Below are 20,494 nucleotides of genomic sequence, written 5' to 3'. Positions count from 1 at the left end.
GTATTTGGATATCCGTTTCCTTCAGGTTTGGGAAGTTTTCAGCTATAATTCCATCAAATACATTTTAGACCCCTTTTCTCTCTTCTCCTTTTCGTACCCCATATAATGTGAATACTGATATGCTTGATGTTGTTACAGAGGTCCCTTAAACTGTTCTCATTTTTTAACATTTGGCTTTCTTTTTGCTGTTCTGATTGGGTGATTTCCATTACTCTACCTTCCTGGTCACTTATGTGTTCTTTTTAAAAAATATTTTTATTTATTTATTTATTTTTATAGTAGGTCCTTGTTGGTTATCAATTTTGAATATAGCAGTGTGTACATGTCAATCCCAAACTCCTAATGTACTCTTCCCCTCCATCCATACACCCTGGTAACCATAATTTTGTTCTTTAAGTCTGTGAGTCTGTTCCTGTTTTGTAAATAAGTTCATACGTATCTTATTTTTTTCTTCTGAAAAAAATGCAATATCATACAATATTTCTCTTTGTCTGTCTGAATTCCTTCACTCAGTGTGACAATCTCTAGATCCATCCATGTTGCTGCAAATGACATTATTTCATTCTTTTTAATGGCTGAATAATATTCCACTGTATATATGTACCACATGTTCTTCATCCATTCATCTGTCAATGTACATTCAGGTTGCTTTCACGTCTTGATTATTGTAAACAGTGCTGCAATGAATATTGGGGTCCATATATCTTTTCAAACCATGTTTTTCTCCAGATATATGTCCAGGACTGGAAGTGCTGGATCATATGATAGCTCTATTTTTAGTTTTTCTTTTAGCTTTTTATTTTATATTGGAGTATAGTTGATTAACAATGTTGTGCTAGTTTCAGGTGTACAGCAAAAAGATTCTGTTATATATATATGTATCTATTATTTTTGAAATTGTTTTTCCATTTATGTTGTTACGTAATATTGAGCAGAGTTCCCTGTGCTATACAGTAGGTCCTTGTTGATTATCCATTGTAAATATAGTAGTGTGTACATGTAAGTCCAAACTCCCTAACTATCCCTTCCCACCACCCTTCCCCCCTTGTAACCATAAGTTTGTTCTCTAAGCCTGTGAGTCTGTTTCTGTTTTGTAAATAAAGTTCATTTGTATCATTTCTTTTTAGATTCCTCAAAAAGCAATATCCTATGATACTTCTCGTTCTCTTTCTGACTTACTTCACTCAGTATGACAATCTCTAGGTCCATCCATGTTGCTGCAAATGGCATTACTTCACTCTTTTTAATGGCAGTTCCCTCATATGTTATTTGTCATTTTTCCCTTGTTGCTTTCAATATTTTTTCTTTGCCTTTAGTTTTTGTCAATTTGATTACTATGTGTCTTGGGATGTTCCTCCTTGGGTTTATCCTGCCTGGACTCTCTGCGTTTCCTTGACTTCAGTGACTGTTGCTTTTCCATGTTAGGGAAGTTTTCAGCTATTATCTCTTCAAATATTTTCTCAGGCCCTTTCTATTTCTCTTCTCCTTCTGGTACCCCTAAAATGTGAATATTGGCACGTTTAATGTTGTCCCAGAGGTCTCTTTGACTCTCTGCATTTCTTTTTATTCATTTTTTAAAATTCTGTTCTGTGGTAGTGATTTCCACCATTCTGTCTTCCAGGTCACTTATCCATTCTTCTGCCTCAGTTATTCTGCTATTGATTCCTTCTAGTGTATTTTTTATTTCAGTTAGTGTATTATTCAACTCTGTTAGTTCTTTACTTCTAGGTCTTTCTTAAATATTTCTTGCATCTTCTTTATCTTTGCCTCCATTCTTTTTCTGAGATCCTGGATCATCTTCACTGTCATTATTCTGAATTCTTTCTCCAGAAGGTTGCCTGTCACCACTTCACTCAGTTGTTTTTCTGAGGTTTTATCTTGTTCCTTCATCTGGGACATTTTTCTCTGCTGTTTCATTTTGTATGACTTTCTGTGATTGTGGTTTCTGTTCCACAGGCTGAAGGATTGTAGTTTTTCTGCTTCTACTGTCTGCCTTCTGGTGGATGAGGCTCTCTAAGAGGCTTGTGCAAGCTTCCTGATTAGAGGGACTGGTGGTGGGTAGAGCTGGTTTTTTTCTCTCTGGTGGGCAGGGCTGTGCTCTGTAAAACTTTAATTGGCTTCTCTGCTGATAGGTGGGCTTGTTCCCTCCCTGTTTCTTGTTTGGCCTGAAACAACCCAGCACTGTAGCCTACAAGCTGTTTGGTGGGGTTGATGGTGCCTTCCAGGAGGATTCACACCAATGAGTACTTCCCAGAACTGCTGCTGCCAGTGTATTTGTCCCTGCAGTGAGCCACAGCTGCCCCCTTCTTCTGCAGGAAAACCTCCTCCAATACTAGCAGGTAGGTCTCAGTCAGTCTCTTCTGGAGTCACTGCTTTTTTCTTTTAGGTCCTGGTGTTCACAAGACTTTGTGTGTGCCCTCTAATAGTGGAGTTACTCTTTCCCCCAGTCCTGTGGAAGTCATGCAATCAAATCTTACTGGCCTTCAAAGCCTGATTCTCTAGGGACTCCTCCACCCATTGCCAGACCCCCAGGCTGGGAAGCCTGACAAGGGGCTCAGAACTTTCACTCCAGTGGGACAGCTTCTGTGGTATAATTGCTTTCCAGTTTGTGGGTCACCCACCCTTTGGGAGTGTGATTTGATTTTATTGCAATTGTGCCCCTCCTACCATCTTGTGTCTTCTTCTTTGTCTTTGGATGTTGGATATCTTTTCTGGTAAGTTCCAGTGTTTTTTGTTGATGGTTGTTCAGCAGTTAGTTGTGATTCATGTGTTCTGGTAAGAAGGGGTACGTGCACGTCCTTCTATTCCACCATCTTGAGCTCGGCTTATTTTTATTTTTATTTTTTTAAAGGAACCTCCATACTCTTCTGCATAGTTTTTGTACCAATTTACACTCCCAACAACAGAGTAGGAGGGTTCGCTTTTCTCCACACCCTTTCCAGCATTTATTGTTTGTAGACTTTGCTGATGGCCATTCTGACTAGAGTGAGGTGATATCTCATTGAAGTTTTGATTTGCATTTCTCTAATAAACAGCAATGTTGAGCATCTTTTCATGTATCCTGTGGCCATCTGTATGTCTTCTTTAGAGAAATGTCTATTTAGGTCTTATGCCCATTTTTTTTTATGCACATAGAAAGATTTATTGCCAGAAGAAATCTTATTGTTAATTAAGAAAATCATGCTGCAAAAGAAGATAGGTACAGTAAGATCGTGTTTGTTGTATGTTTGTGTGCTTTTTTAAAAAAAAGCTCCATGGCTTATAAATCTCTATATTTGTCTATGTACACTTATATATGTAAATACATTATAGAAAGTTCTGGAAGGACACACTCCAAATTATTAACAATTGGTTTTTTTTTTTTTTTTTTTTTTTTTTTTTTTTGCGGTATGCGGGGCTCTCACTGTTGTGGCCTCTCCCGTTGCGGAGCACAGGCTCTGGACGTGCAGGCTCAGAGGCAATGGCTCACAGGCCCAGCCTCTCCATGGCATGTGGGATCTTCCTGGACTGGGACACAAACCCACGTCCCCTGCATTGGCAGGCAGACTCTCAACCACTATGCCACCAGGGAAACCCTTCTGCCCATTTTTGATTGTTTTTTTTGTTTTGTTTTTTGGATATTAAGCCACATGAGCTGTCTGTAAATTTTGGAGACTAATCCATTGTCAGTTGCATCATTTCCAAATCTTTTCTCCCATTCTGTGGGTTGTCTTTTCATTTTATTCGTGGTTTCCTTTGCCGTACAAAAGCTTTTGAGTTTAATTAGGTCGCATTTGTTTACTTTGTTTTTATTTCCATTATTCTGAGAGATAGAGCAAAAATATATTTCTGTGATTTATATCAAAGAGTGTTCTGCCTGTATTTTCCTGTAAGAATTTTATAGTATCCAGTCTTAAATTTAGGTCTTTAATCCATTTTGAGTTTATTTTTGTGTATGGTGTTAAAGAATGTTCTAATTTCATTTTTTTACATGTACCTGTCTAGTTTTCTCAGCACCATTTATTGAAGAGACTGTCTTTTTTTCCATTGTATAGTCTTGCCTCCATTGTTGTAGATTAATTGACCATAGGTCTTGGGTCTATTTCTTGGCTTTGTATCCTGTTCCTTTGATCTATATTTCTGTTTTTATGCCAGTACCATACTGTTTTGATGGCTGTAGCTTTGTCTGAAATCAGGGAGCCTGATCCCTCCAGCTCTTTTTTCTTTTCCAAGATTGCTTTTTCTATTTGAGACCATTTTTGTTTTGATACAAATTTTCAGATTTTTTCTCCAGTTCTGGGAAAAATGCCATTGGTAGTTTGATAGGAATTGCATTGAATCTGTAGATTGCCTTGGGTAATATAGTCATTTTAACAGTATTGATTCTTCCAATCCAAGAACATGGTATACCTTTCTATCTGTTTGTGTTGTCTTTGATTTCTTTCATCAGCATCTTATAGTTTTCAGAGCACAGGTCTTTTGTCTCCTTAGGTATTTTTATTCCTAGGTATTTTCCACTTTTTGATGTGTTGGTAAATGTGATTGTTTCTTGAATTTCTCTTTCTGATCTTTTGTCATTAGTGTATAGGAATGCAACAGATTTCTGTTTATTAATTTTGTATCCTATGACTTCACCAAATTCATTGATGAGCTCTAATACTTTTCTGGGAGCATCTTTAGGATTTTCTATGTATTGTATGATGTCATCTGCAAACAGTGACTGTTTTACTTCTTCTTTTCCCATTTGGATAACTTTTATTTCTTTTTCTTGTCTGCCTGCTGTGGTTAGGAATATGTTGTGTAAGAGTGACAAAAGTGGACATCCTTGTCTTGTTCCTGATCTTAGAGGTAATGCTTTCACCATATCATCATTGAGTATGATGTTAGCTGTAGGTTTGTCATAGATGGCCTTTATTATGTTGAGGTATGTCTCCTCTGTGCCCACTTTCTGGAGAGATTTTATTATAAACTGGTGTTGGATTTTGTCATAAGCTTTTTCTGCATCTATTGAGATGATCACATGATTTTATTCTTCAGTTTGTTGATGTGGTGTATTATGCTGACTGATTTGCAGATATTGAAAAATCCTTGTATCCCTGGGATAATACCCACTTGATCATGGGGTATGATCCTTTTAATGTATTGCTGGATTCAGATTGCTAGAATTTTGTTGACGATTTTTGCATCTACGTTCATCAGTGATATTGGCCTGTCATTTTCCGCTTTTTTTTTTTTTTGAGGTGTCTTTGTCTGGTTTTGGTATCAGGGTGATTGTTTCCTCATAGAATGAGCTGGGGAGTATTCCTTCCTCTGCAATTTTTTTTGGAACAGTTTCAGAAGAATAAGTCTTACTTCTTCTCTAAATGTTTGGTAGATTTCACCTGTGAAGCCATCTCGTTCTGGCCTTTTGTTTGTTGGGAGTTTTTAAATCACAGTTTCAATTTCAGTACTTGCGATCGGTCTATTTATATTTTCTATTTCTTCCTTGTTCAGTCTTGGGAGATTGCAATTTTCCAAGAATTTGCCCATTTCTTCCAGGTTCTCCATTTTATTGACATATAGTTGCTTGTAGTAGTCTCTTATGAGCCTTTGTATTCCTGTGCTGTCCATTGTAACTATTGCCTTTTCATTTCTAATTTTATTGATTTGAGCCCTCTCCCTTTTTCTTGATGAGTCTTTCTACAGGTTTATCAATTTTGTTTATCTTTTCAAAGTAGCAGCTTTTAGTTTCATTGATCTTTTCTACTGTTTTCTTGGTCTCTATGCCATTTATCTGCTCTAATCTTTATTTCTTTCCTTCTGCTAACTTTGTGTTTTGTTTGTTTTCTTTCTCTAGTTGCTTTAGATGTAAGGATAGGTTGTTTATTTGAGGTTTTTCTTGTTCCCTGAAGTAGGATTGTATTGATATGAACTTCCTTCTTACAACTGGTTTTGCTTAATCCCTTAGGTTTTGAATCAATGTGCTTTCATTTGTCTCTAAAATGTTTTTTGATTTCCATTTTGATTTCTTCTATGATCCATTGGTTGTTTAGTACCATATTGTTTAGCCTCCATATGTTTGCACTTTTACAGTTTTTTTTTTTTGTGAGTGTGTGTGTGTGTGTGTGTAGTTGATTTCTAATCTCATAGCATTGTGGTCAGAAAAGATGCTTGATATGATTTCAATTTCTTTATATTTACCAAGTCTTTCTTTGTGGGCCAACATGTGATCAATCCTGGAGAATGTTTCATGTGTACTTGAGAAGAATGTGTATTCTGCTGCTTTTGGATATAATAAATATCAGTTTAGTCCATCTTGTCTAATGTGTAATTTCAGGTCTGTGTTTCCTCATTGATTTTCTGTCTGGATGATTTGTCCCTTGATGAAACTAGGGTGTTAAAATCCTCCACTATTATTGTGTTACTGTCGATTTCTCCCTTTATGACTGTTAGTATTTGACTTATATATTGAGGTGCTCCTAAGTTGGGTGCATATATATTTACAACTGTTATATTTCCTTCTTGGATTGTTCCCTTGATCATTGTGCAGTGTCCTTCTTTGTCTGTTGTAGCATTCTTTATTTTAAAGTCTATTTTTTCTGATATGAATATTTCTACTCCAGCTTTCTTTTGATTTCCTTTTGTGTGGAATAACTTATTCCAGCCCCTCATTTTCAGTCTGTATGTGTCACTAGATCTGAAGTGGGTCTCTGGTACACAGTATATATACGGGTCTTGTTTTTGTATTCATTCATTCAGTCTATGTCTTGTGGTTGAAGTATTTAATCCGTTTATGTTTAAGGTAATTATTGATATGTATGGTCATATTGCCATTTTGTTAACTGTTTTCGATTTGTTATTGTAGGTGTTTTTCTTCCCTTCTGCTTTTGTTCTCTTCTCTTTTGATTTGATGACTAATTTTAATGTTATGTTTGGATTCTTTTTTCTTTTTTTGTGTGTATTTATTGTAGATTTTTGTTTTGTGGTTATCATGAGGTTTTGATATAGCAGTGTATAGATAAAGAAGATTGTTTTAAGTTGCTGGTTTCTTAATTTCAAATGAATTTCCAATATCCTGCATTTGTGTTCTTACGATTGGTGGTTTTGATATCATATTTGTGTGCAGACGATTTCCTACATTTACTGTATATTTGCCTTTGCTGGTGAGCTTTCCATTTGTAATTTTCCTCTTTCTAATTGTGGATTTTTCTTTTTTGCTTTGAGAAGTTCCTTTAGTATTTGTTGCAAAGCTGGTCCGGTGCTGTTGAATTCTCTTAGCTTTTGCTTCTCTGTAAAGCTTTTGATTTCTCCATTGAATCTGAATGAGAGCCTTGCAGGATACAGTGTTCTTGGTGTAGACTTTTCCTTTTCATAACTTTAAATATATCATGCCATTACCTTCTGGCTGCAGATTTTCCACTGAGAAATCAGCTTATAACCTTATGGGAGTTCCCTTGTATGCTATTTGTTGCTTTTTCCTTGTTGGTTTTAGAAATTTTTCTTTGTCTTTAATTTTTGTCAGTTTGATTACTATGTGTTTTGGTGTGTTCCTCCTTGGGTTTATCCTGCCTGGGACTCTCTGCACTTCTTGGACCTCGATGACTGTGTCTTTTCCCATGTTAGGGACGTTTTCAGCTATTATCTCTTCAAATATTTTCGCAGGTCCTTTGTCTCTCTCTTCTCCTTCTGGGACCCTTCTAATGAGAATGTTGGTGTGTTTAATGTTGTCCCAGAAGTATCTTAGAGTGTCTTCATTTCTTTTCATTCTTTTCTTTCTTCTGTTCCATGGCAGCGATTTCCACCATTCTGTCTTCCTGGTTACTTATCCATTCTTCTGACTCAGTTACTCTGCTATTGATTCCTTCTAGTGCATTTTTTTATTTCAGTTATTGTATTGTTCAACTCTGTTTTTTCTTCTGAGTCTTTGTTAAGCATTTCTTGCATCTTGTCGATCCTTGCCTCCATTCTTTTTCTGAGATCCTGGATCATCTTAACTATCAGTATTCTGAATTCTTTTTCCAGAAGGTTGTCTATTTCCACTTCATTTAGTTGTTCTTCTGGGGTTTTATCTTGTTTCTTTATTTGAGACATATTCTTCTGCCATCCCATTCTGTCTACCTTTCTGTGATTACGGTTTCCATTCTGCAGGTTGCAGGATTGTAGTTCTTCTTGCTTCAGCTGTCTGCCCTCTGGTGGATGAGGCTGTCTATGAGGCTTTTGCAGGCTTCCTGATGGGTGGGACTCCACTGGTGTAAGGATCTTTGTCTTGTCCCTCTGGTGAGCAGGGCTGTGCTCAAGAAAATTTTAAGCAGCCTGTCTGCTGATAGGTAGGGCTGTGTTCCCACCCTGTTGATTGGCCTGAGGCATCCCAGCACTGAGCCTGTTGAGTGGTGGCTTTTGGTTGCCTCATGCCAATGAGCACTTCCAGAACTGCTGCTGTCAGTGTCTTTGTCCTCACTGTGAGGCACAGTCACTCCTCACCTCCACAGGAGACACTCCCAAACTAGCACATAGGTCCGGCTCTGTCTCATGAGATCACTGTTTTTTCCCCTGGGTTCTTGGGTGCACAAGACCTTGTGTGTGCCCTCCAAGAGTGGAGTTTCTGTTTCCCCTGGTCCTGTGGATTTCATGTCATCAAACCCCACTGGCTTTCAAAACCATATTCTCTAGGGGCTCCTCCTCCTGTTGCCAGTTCCCAAGGTTGGGAAAACTGACGTGGGCCTCAGGACTTTCACTCCTGTGGGTCAGTTGCTCTCCAGTCCATGGGTCGTCCACCCAGAAGTTATCAGATTTGATCTTATCTCTATTACGCCCCTCCTACCAACTCATGGCTTCTTCTTTGTCTTTGGTTGTAGGGTATCTTTTTTTGGTAGGTTCCAGCATTTTTCTGTCAATGGTTGTTCAGCAGTTAGTTGTGATTTTGGTGTTTCCATAAGAAGGGGTGAGCCCACATCCTTCTACTCTGTCATCTTGATCTCGAGTCCTATGTGTTCTGTATCACCTAGTCTGCTGTTATTCTTTCTAGTGCATTTTTCATTTCAGTTATTGTATTCTTCCATTCTGACTGGTTCTTTTTATATTTTCTCATTCCTTGTTAATTTTCTCACTGTGTTCATCTACTCTTTTTCCAAATTCAGTTGGCATTCTTATTACTAATACTTTGAATTCTTTGTATGGTGAATTGTTTATTTCTGTTTCAATAGTTGTATGTTCAGGGGTTTTCTCTTGCTCTTTCAATTGAGACAAATTCCTCTGTCTTCTCATTTTGCTTATCTGCCTTAGTCTTCATGAAATTGCATGAAACAGTTACCTACTGTTGTCTTGAAGGAGTGTCCTTATGTGGGAACATCCTTACATAGTCTGTGTTTGCCCAATGGCTTTGATGGGAGAGCGGAGCTTGAAATGGACACAGTTCATGTCTTTCCTCAGGGTGTGTTGTTAGCTGTCACCTTGGTAGGAGGTGGTGCCGGAGATGAAGTTGCTAAGGCCAGAGCCAGGTGTGAGCTGGGACTTTCCCTCTGCTCACTGGCTGTCTCTGCTCTATTGTGGGTGGGGTCAGGTCCCAAGTTGCTGGAGCAGAAGCCCTATGGGTCAGGTCCAACCTGGGTCTCTTCTCTTTAAGTTTGTGTCCACCCCCCAGGACTGGTACCCTCACACCAGAGGGGAGCAGTACTGGAACAAAGGGGGCTGGTGTGAACACTCTGTGTGGGTCAGGGTGTTAGCTGTGGTGGTTCTTTCACAAACAGAGATTGAGGCTGCTTCTGATTTACTGCTTGTGTAAGCACCAGCAATGGCTGCCACTGTCCTGCTAGATCCCACTTTAGCTCTGAACCTCGTTTGTCCCTTGCAACTGATCTCTCCCCTTGACCTCTTCTACCCTCACTTTGGTATGGAGTTGGGACATAGAGCAGGTGGGCCTTCTGTGTGCTTTCCATATGGGGTGGGGCAGGGACTGTGGTGGTCCAGACATAGACAGAGATAAGGGCTGCATCTGATGCACTGCCTTGGTAAGCACCAGTAATGCCTGCACCCATCCTACTCAAATGCCACTTTGAGTCTGAGCCACCTGTCTGACTCACAGTGAAGCTCTCTCCTCAGCCATGTCAACCCTTGCCTCAGTGTAAAGCTGTGTTAGAAATGAAGTGGGGCTGGAGTGTTCTCTTGGCTCAAACTGGGGTGTGGGTCAGGGTGCTCGAAGCCAGACACTCATGCAGTCTCAATCCACCCCCTCTGCCCTCCTTCATGATCAAGCAAGCATGTGTGCACTCCTCAAGATTGGAGTCCAGGCTTCCCAAAGCTCTCCTGTTAGTCCCACTGGCTTATCTTCTCTGTGTGGTACCCCATGGCTGGGGTGCCCAATAGTTGACTCAAACCACTCACTCCCCAGGGCGGATCTCCACTTATGTAATCCCTTTTCCTCTAGGAACATTCCTAGGGGCATAGGTCAGAATCTGATGGCACCTCATCCCTTCTTACCTGATTCCATGTGGATCTTTCTTACAGCTTTGATTGTACAGGAGTCTTTGTATCAGACTCCAATTAGTTTTCTGTGAGAATTGTTCTCACATGTAGATGTATTTTTGATGTGTTTGTGTGTAGGGGGTGAGTTCCATGTACTCTTACTCTTCCATTTTCATCTCCTCCTTGCCACAATGAAGTATTACTTCATATTCACCAGGATGACAATAATAATAATAATTTAAAAATAAGTGTTGGCGAGGATGTGGAGAAATTAGGACCCTCAATACTTTGTTGTTGAGATGTAAAACAGCCCAGACACTATGTAAAATAATTTGGCAGTTTCTAAAACAATTAAATATAGACCTATTAATTAATTAAAACTATAACCTTGTAGTTCCCATCATAGGTATATAATAAAAAGAACTGAACACAGGTACTCAAACAAGTGCATTTAACACATATTGTTGCAACATTATTCACAATAACCAAAAGGTGAAAACAACCAAAATGTTCATCAAAGGATGAATGAATAAACCAATGAATATTATTCAGCCCTAAAAAAGAATGAAGTATTAATACATGATACAATATGGATGAAACTCAAAACATTATGCTAAGGGATAGAAGCCAGATACATTGTGTTACCCTATTTAAATGAAACATTCAAAATATACAGGAGATATTCAGTATAGATAAATCCGTAGAAACAGAACACAGATTGGTATTTACCAGGGGTTAAGGGCAGAGGGGAACTGGAGAAACCACTTAATGGGTAAGGGGTTTTACCTTGGAGGGATGGAAACGTTTTTCAACTAGGTAGAAGTGGTTGTGCAATGTTGTTAGGGCCCTAAATGTCACTGAATTGTTCAACTTTAAAATGGTTTCAGAGAGTGATAATGATGTCTGAGGAGTAGGATGTGGGGCTCACCTCCCACAAATACGTCAATAACACATCTAAATGTGGAATGATTCTCACAGAACATTTTCTGAAGGCTGGCAGAAGACCTCAGATTTCTGAAAGGGCAAGAAAATCTGCATGTAATCTGGTAGGACAAAAGAAAAAAGAAAAAAATAAGAGAAAGGAAACAGGATGGGACATGCACCCCTGGGAGGGAGCTGTGAAAGAAGAAAGGTTTCTAAACATTGGGAAATCCCCTCACTGGTTGGGAGCTAAGTCAGAACAACAGGGGAGCCTCAGAGCCTCAGAGCCTCAGAGGAGAGTGCAACAATTGGTTTGTAAAAGGCAAAAGGAAGAGAGACCTACATAGATGGTCAGTACCACCAACCTGTGCTCCTTAGCCTGAGATGCCACCTCTGCTGGTGTGGGCGGTGTCTGGGTGCTGAAGCTCAGGCTTCAGAGGTCAGACTCAGGGAAAGGACTGGGCTTGGCTGCACAGAGACAGCCTGAAGCGGTTGGAATGTGGTGCAGCTGCAACCGAGTGTGTATGTGGAAGAAGCCTAGGCCCAACAGAGGGACAAGCTACAATTGTCAGAGAGAGTGCAAGGGAAGGGGTGGGACCTACATAGTAGCTTCCTTCTGAACATGCACATACTCTGAGGTAACAGGACACCACTTACATGAGCTCTGGGGATGGGCATGAAGTGCTGTCATCACAGGCTCCAAAAGTGTGCGCGGACCACTTCAGAGGTGTGTTGAGAGACCCACAAGCAGATGACAATCACTGCCCCCATTGGCACAAGCCCTGGGAGTGTGTGCAAGCCTCTGCATCTACACACCCCCTATCAAAGGGATAGCAGTCAGTACACGCTGAGGAATGAGGCAGGAGGCATCCATACTAAAAGCAGCCCTTGTGCCAAAAATATTACATCCACACAAGTTATGCAGGGATTCTCCTGCATGTAAATAGTCTTCCAAGTTTCCAGCAGATAAATCTTTCTCCTAAACTCACATAGTAAGAGAAATACAAGTAAAATGAAGAAGCAGAGGAATCACTCCCAGTTAAAAGACCAAGAGAATTCCCCTGAAGGAAAAACAATGAAACAGACCTCTTTAGTCTGATAGACACCAAGTTGAAAAAGAAGGTAATGAAAATACCAAAGTAACTAAGAAATATTATTGACAGAAGTCCAGATTACTATAAAAAGTAACTAGAAACTATACGGAGGAGCCAGGAAGAATTAGAAAATTCATTTGCTAAGATGAAAGCTGAGCTAAAGGCAATGATTAGCAGAATGAATAATGAAGAAGATTGAATAAGTAATCTTGAAGATAGAATAAGGGAAATCACCCAATCAGAAGAGCAGAAAGAAAGCCAAATTAAAAAAAAATGAAAGCAGTATAAGAGAACTGTGGGGTAATATTAAGCTTGCCAATCTACACATAATAGGGATTCCAGAAGGAGAAGAAAGAAAAGGAGATAAAAAATGTACTTGAAGAAATTATAGCTGAAAACTTCCCAAACCTGAAGAAGAAAACAGATATGCAGATACAGGAACCACAGAAGCTCCCAAACAAGATGAACCCAAACAGACCTACACCAAGACATATTATAATAAAAATGGCAAAAGTTAAAGATAAAAATAGGATTGTAAAGGAAGCAAGAGAAAAAAAACAAAGAGTTAATTACAAGGGAATCCCCATAAGGCTATCAGCTGATTTCTCTACAGAAAAGTTGCAGACCAGAAGGGAGTGGAAAAATACATTCAAAGTCCTGAAAGGGAATAATCTGCCACTTAGAATACTCTACCCAGCATGATTATAATTTAGAATACAAGGAGAGGTAAAGAATTTTTAAATTATTTTTTATTAAGGTATAGATGTTTTACACTGTTGTGTTAGTTTCTACTGTACAGCAAAGTGGAGTTCCCTATGCTATACAGCAGGTTCTCATTAGTTATCTATTTTATACATATTAGTGTATATATGTCAATCCCAATCTCCCAATTCATCCCATCCTTTCTCTCCCCCTTTGGTGTCCACATGTTTTTTCTCTAAATCTGTGTTCCAGAATTTTTCAGACAATCAAAAACTAAAAGAATACAGCAATACTAGCCTATCCTTAAGGAAATATTGAAAGTTCTTCTCTAAATAGAAAAGAAGCAAGAATTTATAGGAAAGAGAAAATCACAATTGGATAGTAAATCGCTTAAATAAGCCAGTACCCAGATTAAAAATATTCTTTAAATACTATGAAAGTGATGGTAACCACAATGAACAGCAAAAGCATGAACACGAAGATGTAAAAGAGGACATCAGAGTCATAAAATGTGGGGGAGGAGAGAAAGAAAATGTAGATTTCTTTCCCTAGAATGTATTTGAGCCTATATGACTACCAGTCTAAGTCAAGTAGATGTAGGAAGGGGTTAACATACTTGAAAAACAGGGTAACCACAAATCAAAAACATACAATAGATGCACAAATACCAAAAAGAAGAGAACATAAGCATAATTCAAAAGAAAATAATCAAACCACAAAAAGAAAAACAAAAAGAAAAAGAAAGGGACAAAGAAGAGATATAAAATCAATGGGAAAACAAGGTTTAAAATGACAATAAATACATATGTATCAGTAATTACCTTAAATGTCAATGGACTAAATGCTCCAATCAAAAGACACAGAGTGCCAGATTGGATAAACAAACAAGAGCCTACAGTAAGCTGCCCACAACAGATCCACTTTAGGGCAAAGGACAGACATAGATTGAAAGTGAGGGAATGAAAAAAGATATTTCATGCTAATGGAAATCATAAGAAAGCGAGGGTCACAATATTCATATCAGACAAAATAGACTTTAAAACAAAGGCAATAAAGAATGATAAAGAAGGACATATACAGTGATAAAAGGATCACTACAAGAAGAGGATTTTCAACTCATCAACATATATGTACCAAATATAGGAGCACCCAAATACATAAAACAAATACTAGCAAACATAAAGGGAGAAACTGACAGGAACAAAATAATAGTAGGAGACTGTAACAGCCCACTCACCTCAATGGACAGATCTTCTAAATAGAAAATCAGTAATAAAGCAACAGAGATCCTAAATGATACTATAGGACAGTTAGACTTAATTGAAATTTCAGGACTTTCCATTCAAAAAAAAAATGAATATACATTCTTTTCAACTGCACATGGAACATTCTCTAGGATCGACCACATATTAAGGCACAGAACAAATCTCAACAAATTTAAGAGTATAGGAATTATTTCAAGCATATTCTCTGACCACAACAGCATGAAACTAGAAATCTACCACAGAAAAAGAAATGAAAAAAGCCAAATGATTACATGAAGACTAAAAAACATGCTACTAAAAAAACCCAATGATTCAATGAGGAAATTAAAAAATACCTTGAGACAAATGACAATGAAAACATAACCATACAAAATCTATGGGATGTAGCAAAAGCAGTTATTAGAGGGAAGGTCATAGTGATATAGACTTTTCACAAAAAGAAAAGAAAAGAAAAGAAAAATCTCAAATAAACAACCTATCCTACCACCTAAAAGAACTAGAGAAAAAAGAACAAACCAAACCTAAAGTCAGCAGATTGAAGGAAATAATAAAGATCAGAGAGGAAATAAAATAGAGACTAAAAAGTAAAAAGAAAAAAAAATTAACAAAACCAAGAGCTGGTTCTTTGAAAGTGTAAACAATATAGATAAACCTTTGTCTAGGCTCCCCAAGAAGAAAAGAGAGAGAACCCAAGTAAACAAAATAAAGAATGAAAGAGTAGAAATCACAACTGATACTGCAGAAATACAAAAAACCATAAGAGAATGCTATGAACAATAATATGGTAACAAATTCAACAACCTAGAATAAATGGACAAGTTTCTAGAAACACATGGTTCATCAAAACTGAATAAAAAAAAATAGATAATTTAAACAGACTGATCACTAGAAATGAAATAGAATATGAAGTTAAAAAAAAAATTCCTACAAACAGAAGTCCAGGACCAGATGGCTTCACAGGCAAATTCTAGCAAACATACAAAGAAGAACTTTTACTGATCCTTCTCAAAATCTTCCAAAAGACTGAAGAGAAGGGAACACTCCCAAAGACATTTTATGAAGCCACAATCACTCTGATACCAAAACCAAAGATACCACCAAAAAAGAAAATTACAGGTCAATATCTTTGATACATATAGATGCATAAATACTCAACAAAATATTAGCAAACAAAAATCACATAAAAGATCATACACCATGACCAGGTGGGATTCATCCCAAGTTCACAAGGATAGTTCAACATATGCAAATTGATGTGATATAGCACATCAGTAAAAAAAAAAAAAGAGACAAAAACCACATGATCATCTCAATAGATGCAGAAAAAACATTTGACAAAATTCAACCTCCATTCATGATAAAAACTCTCACCAAGTGGGTATAGAGGGAACATATCTCAACATAATAAAAGCTGTATATGACAAACCCCCAGCCAATATAGTATTCAATGGGGAAAAGTTGAAAGCCTTCCCGCTAAAATCTGGAAAAAGACAAGGATGCCCACTCTCACCACTTCTATTCAACATAGTATTGGAAGTCCTAGCCACAGCAATCAGACAATAAAAAGGAATAAAAGTATCCAAATTGGAAGGGCAGATGTAAAATTGTCATCATATGGAGATGACATGATACTATATATAGAAAACCCTAAAGACACCACACATAAACTACTAGAACTGGTAAATGAATTCAGCAAGGTAGCACGATATAAGATTAACATATGGAAATTGGTTGCATTTCCTTACATTAACAATGAAATAGTAGAAAGAGAATGTAAAAAATCAATACCTTTTAAAATTACACCAAAGAAGGGGCTTCCCTGGTGGCGCAGTGGTTGAGAGTCCGCCTGCCGATGCAGGGGACACAGGTTCGTGCCCCTGTCCGGGAAGATCCCATATGCCACGGAGTGGCTGGGCCTGTGATCCATGGCCACTGAGCCTGCGCATCCAGAGCCTGTGCTCTGCAATGGGAGAGGCCACAACAGTGAGAGGCCCACATACCAAAAAATATATATATACACCAAAGAAAAATAAATAAATAATATACTTAGGAATAAACCTGACCAAAGAGGTGAAAGACTTATATGCTGACAACTATAAAACATTAATAAAAGCAATTAAAATGATTCAAAGAAATGGAAAAATATCCTACGCTCTTGGACTGGAAGAATTAATGTTGTCAAAATGTCCATACTACCTAAAGCAATACACAGATTTAACACACTCCCTATCGAATTACCCATAATTTTTTTTCACAGAACTATAACAACCAATCCTAAAATTTATGTGGAACCATAGAAGACCCAGAATTGCCAAAGCAATCCTGAGGAAAAAAGAACAAAGCAGGAGGCATAACCATCACAGACTTCAGACAATACTACAAAGCTACAGTAATCAAAACAATGTGGTATTTGCACAAAAACAGACATATGGATCAATGAAAAAGAATAGAGGGCCCAGAAATAAACTCACACCCCTATGGTCAATTAATCTTCAACAATGGAGGCAAGAATATAAAATGAGACAAAGACAGTCTCTTCAGCAAGTGGTGCTGGGAAAGTCAGACAGCTGCATGTAAATCAGTGAAGTTAGAACACACCCTCACACTATGCACAAAAATAAGCTCAAAATGGCTTAGAGACATAAATATAAGACAAGACCCCATAAAAATCCCAGAAGAGAACATAGACTAAACATTCTCTGACATAAATCTTACCAATATTTTCTTAGGTCAGTCTCCCAAGGCAATAGAAATAAAAGCAAAAATAAACTAATGGGACCTAATCAAACATACAAGCTAGAAACGCAAATCAAAACTACAATGAAGTACCACCTCTCACCATTCAGAATGCCCATCATTAAAAAGTCTACAAATAACAAATACTGGATAGGGTGTGCAGAAAAGGGAATCCTCCTACAATGTTGGTGGGACTGTAAGTTGGTGTAACCACTATGGGGAACAGTATGGAGTTTCCTCAGAAAACTAAAAATAGAATTACCATATGATCCAGCAATCCCAATCCTAGGCATATATACGGACAAAACTACAATTCAAAATGATAGCTGCACCCCTATGTTCATAGCAGCACTATTCACAATAGCCAAGTCATGGAAACAAATGAAATAACCATCAACAGATGAATGGAAAAAGAAGCTGTGGTACATATATACAATGGAATAGTACTCAGCCATAAAAAAGAATGAAATAATGCCATTTGTACCAACATGGATGCAACTAGAGATTATCATACTAAGTGAAGTAAGTCAGAAAGAGAAAGACAAATACTATATGATATCACTTATATGTGGAATCTAAAGTACGACACAGATGAACCTATCTATGAAGCAGAAACAGACTCATAGACATAGAGAACAGAGTGGTGGTTGCCATGGGCGAGGAAGATAGGAGGAGATGGACTAGGAGTTTGGGGTTAGTAGATGCAAACTATTACAGAATGGATGGACACCAGTGTCCTGCTGTATAGCACAGGTAACTACATTCAATGTCCTGGGATAAAACATAATGGAAAAGAATATAAAAAAGAATGTATATATATGTATAACTGCATTACTTTGCTGTACAGTAGAAATTAACACAACCTTGTAAATCAACTATACTTCAGTTTTAAAAAAAGTAATCTTAATAATTTAGGGAAGCACTCAGACAAGAGAAATTATAAAAATTAATTATATTTACTGTCCATATTCACTCAATAAAAGTTAATCCTCATATACTATTAACTTTAAAATGGAAAATGAAAAGAAAATATATGGTATGTCACCTCCTGTGATAAAAAATGTGAAATGAGAAAAAATGGTTTCTATTATATTATGTGAATTTCACCTCAATAAATCATTAAAAAGTATACATATAATGTATGCTTGCTACAGAAAAATTGGGAAACAGAAAAGCATATAAAGAAGAAAATAAATGTCACTTGTGCTTTCCTCATCTAAAGATAATTACTTTTAATGTTTTGTTTAACTACCATTATAATGTTTCCTTGGAAACTAGGTTTAGAGTTACCAAAAACATGACTAACATTACCTTAGTAATTAACACATGTATACTGAAGACTGCCTTGAAAGAATTATCTACTATAAAACCCAACCTGATTTAAATTAGTGGTAGGGTCTTTGCTGAGATGAATTAGCATTCAGGTAGAGATTCACATCCAGATAAGTGAGATGAAAGATGAAGCTGTGGGTTCTTCTCTCCCTTTTCTGTGCTTTGGGCTAGAACATCTCCCTCAAGAAATCACGGTTTTTTAATTTATGAAAGCAAAGACCCTGGACTCTGCTTTTAGGAGCACAATTCAGAAACAGTGAATAAAACTAAATAGACTGTCTTCCTATATTCCAGTTTCCATATTTTTGGAAGATGGCAATTAGAAAAACAAGGAAGAGTCTACATTGAAATAAATACAACACTTTTACTGCAATCAACATTATTAAAATCTTTGGGACTTTCCTGGTGATCCTGTGGTTAATACTCCATGCTCGCAATGCAGGGGACCCAGGTTCAATCCCTAGTCAGGGAACTAGAACCCGCATGCTGCAACTAAGAGCCTGCATGACACAACTAAAAGAGCCCACAGGCCACAACTAAAAATCCCCCACGCCACAACAAAAATCCTGTGTGCTGCAACTAAGCCCCGGTGCAGCCAAAATAAATAAATAAACAAACAAAAAATAAATGAAATTATTAAAATATTTAAAATAAAATAAAAAGGTGAATTCAAGTAAACATAATATTGATGAAAAAGTCTGCAACACTATTGTTTAAAATTAACAGAATTTGGGAGGAAAATGACTATACCATTATACAGATAAGTTCCCTTAAGAGATACCAGACATTTTTCTTTTCCACGATTCTTTTTAACAAACACAGGAGTTAGATCTGATGACTTTTGAAGTCCCTCCCTACCCCAAGATTTTATAATTCTCTGAATTGGTATTGGGAGAGTTGTCCATCCTTAAAACAGTGTCCTCACTGTCAGCTCTATATACACACATCACATACATTTACACTTTCACACTTTAGCAAGTAATAGTAACAGTTTGCATTGCTTAATGCTTTGTAATTTGCTAAATGCTCTTCATGTGCTACCTTATTCAACCTTAGCAATGGTACTATGGGGTGGATGGCATCATCCCTGTTTTACAAATGAAGAAATAGACTCAGAGAGAGGGTTATTCATTCTGTTTTCTCTAATTAGACAATCTACAAGACCCATCTTTGGCATATATCTTCTGCGCAGAAAACATGGACTGATTAAGATCCAACTTGAATTCATATCATAATTCTCTAAATTCCTATTGTACTTAAAGTATGTTCTATGCATTTTGCTACTATAGTGTTATTTGTTCTTTGTCTTGTCCTGTGTGTTGTACAAAGAAATGTATAAATTTTGCAACCAATGGGCTTGAATACTTACCTTGCCACATACTAGTTGTGTGACTTTGAGCAAGTTGCCTAAGTACTCTGAATCTGAGTCCCTCTATCTGTAAAATAAGGAAAACAATCCTTACCTCACAAGCTAGCTTTGCTTAGCAAATAAAATAATGCATGTAAAGTATCTTTCCATGTCCCCTATCAGGCTATAAGCCCCAGAACAGCAGTGCTTATATCTTATACATCTGTTACTTCCCCAACAGAATTAGGTTAATAGTAAATATTTAAAACCTACCTTCCCATGGACTAGAAAGTTTTGGAATGCACGTTTGCAGAACAGTAGGCTACTTCATAACACATATAGGCTCATTTTCCAGTGTCTTTGACTCTAATATACCTAAATCTCTTTTGCTGGATCTGATTAAAACTTTAATATGCTAATTAGCAGGTTAATGGCTTCCACATTTACTCATCAGATAAACTGAGTCTCTTTAATTTTAATGTATAGGATCTAGAGAAACTACACATTTTCTGAAATCATTATTAATAATGATTTTAGACACTGAACAGGAGCAGAATACATGACCCCAAATTATGCCAGTTTGGCATGTGGATTATTTTGAGCTGAAGGCAATCAAGACCCATCTGACTTAAGAAAAACTTTTACCTCTTCCTTAACTACCTAAAATAATTTAGATA

Source organism: Grampus griseus (assembly GCF_964374135.1).
Source record: "Grampus griseus genome assembly, chromosome: X".
NCBI classification, from domain to species: domain Eukaryota; kingdom Metazoa; phylum Chordata; class Mammalia; order Artiodactyla; family Delphinidae; genus Grampus; species Grampus griseus.
The sequence above is the reverse complement of the archived record's forward strand: the minus strand, read 5'-3'. Positions refer to the sequence as shown.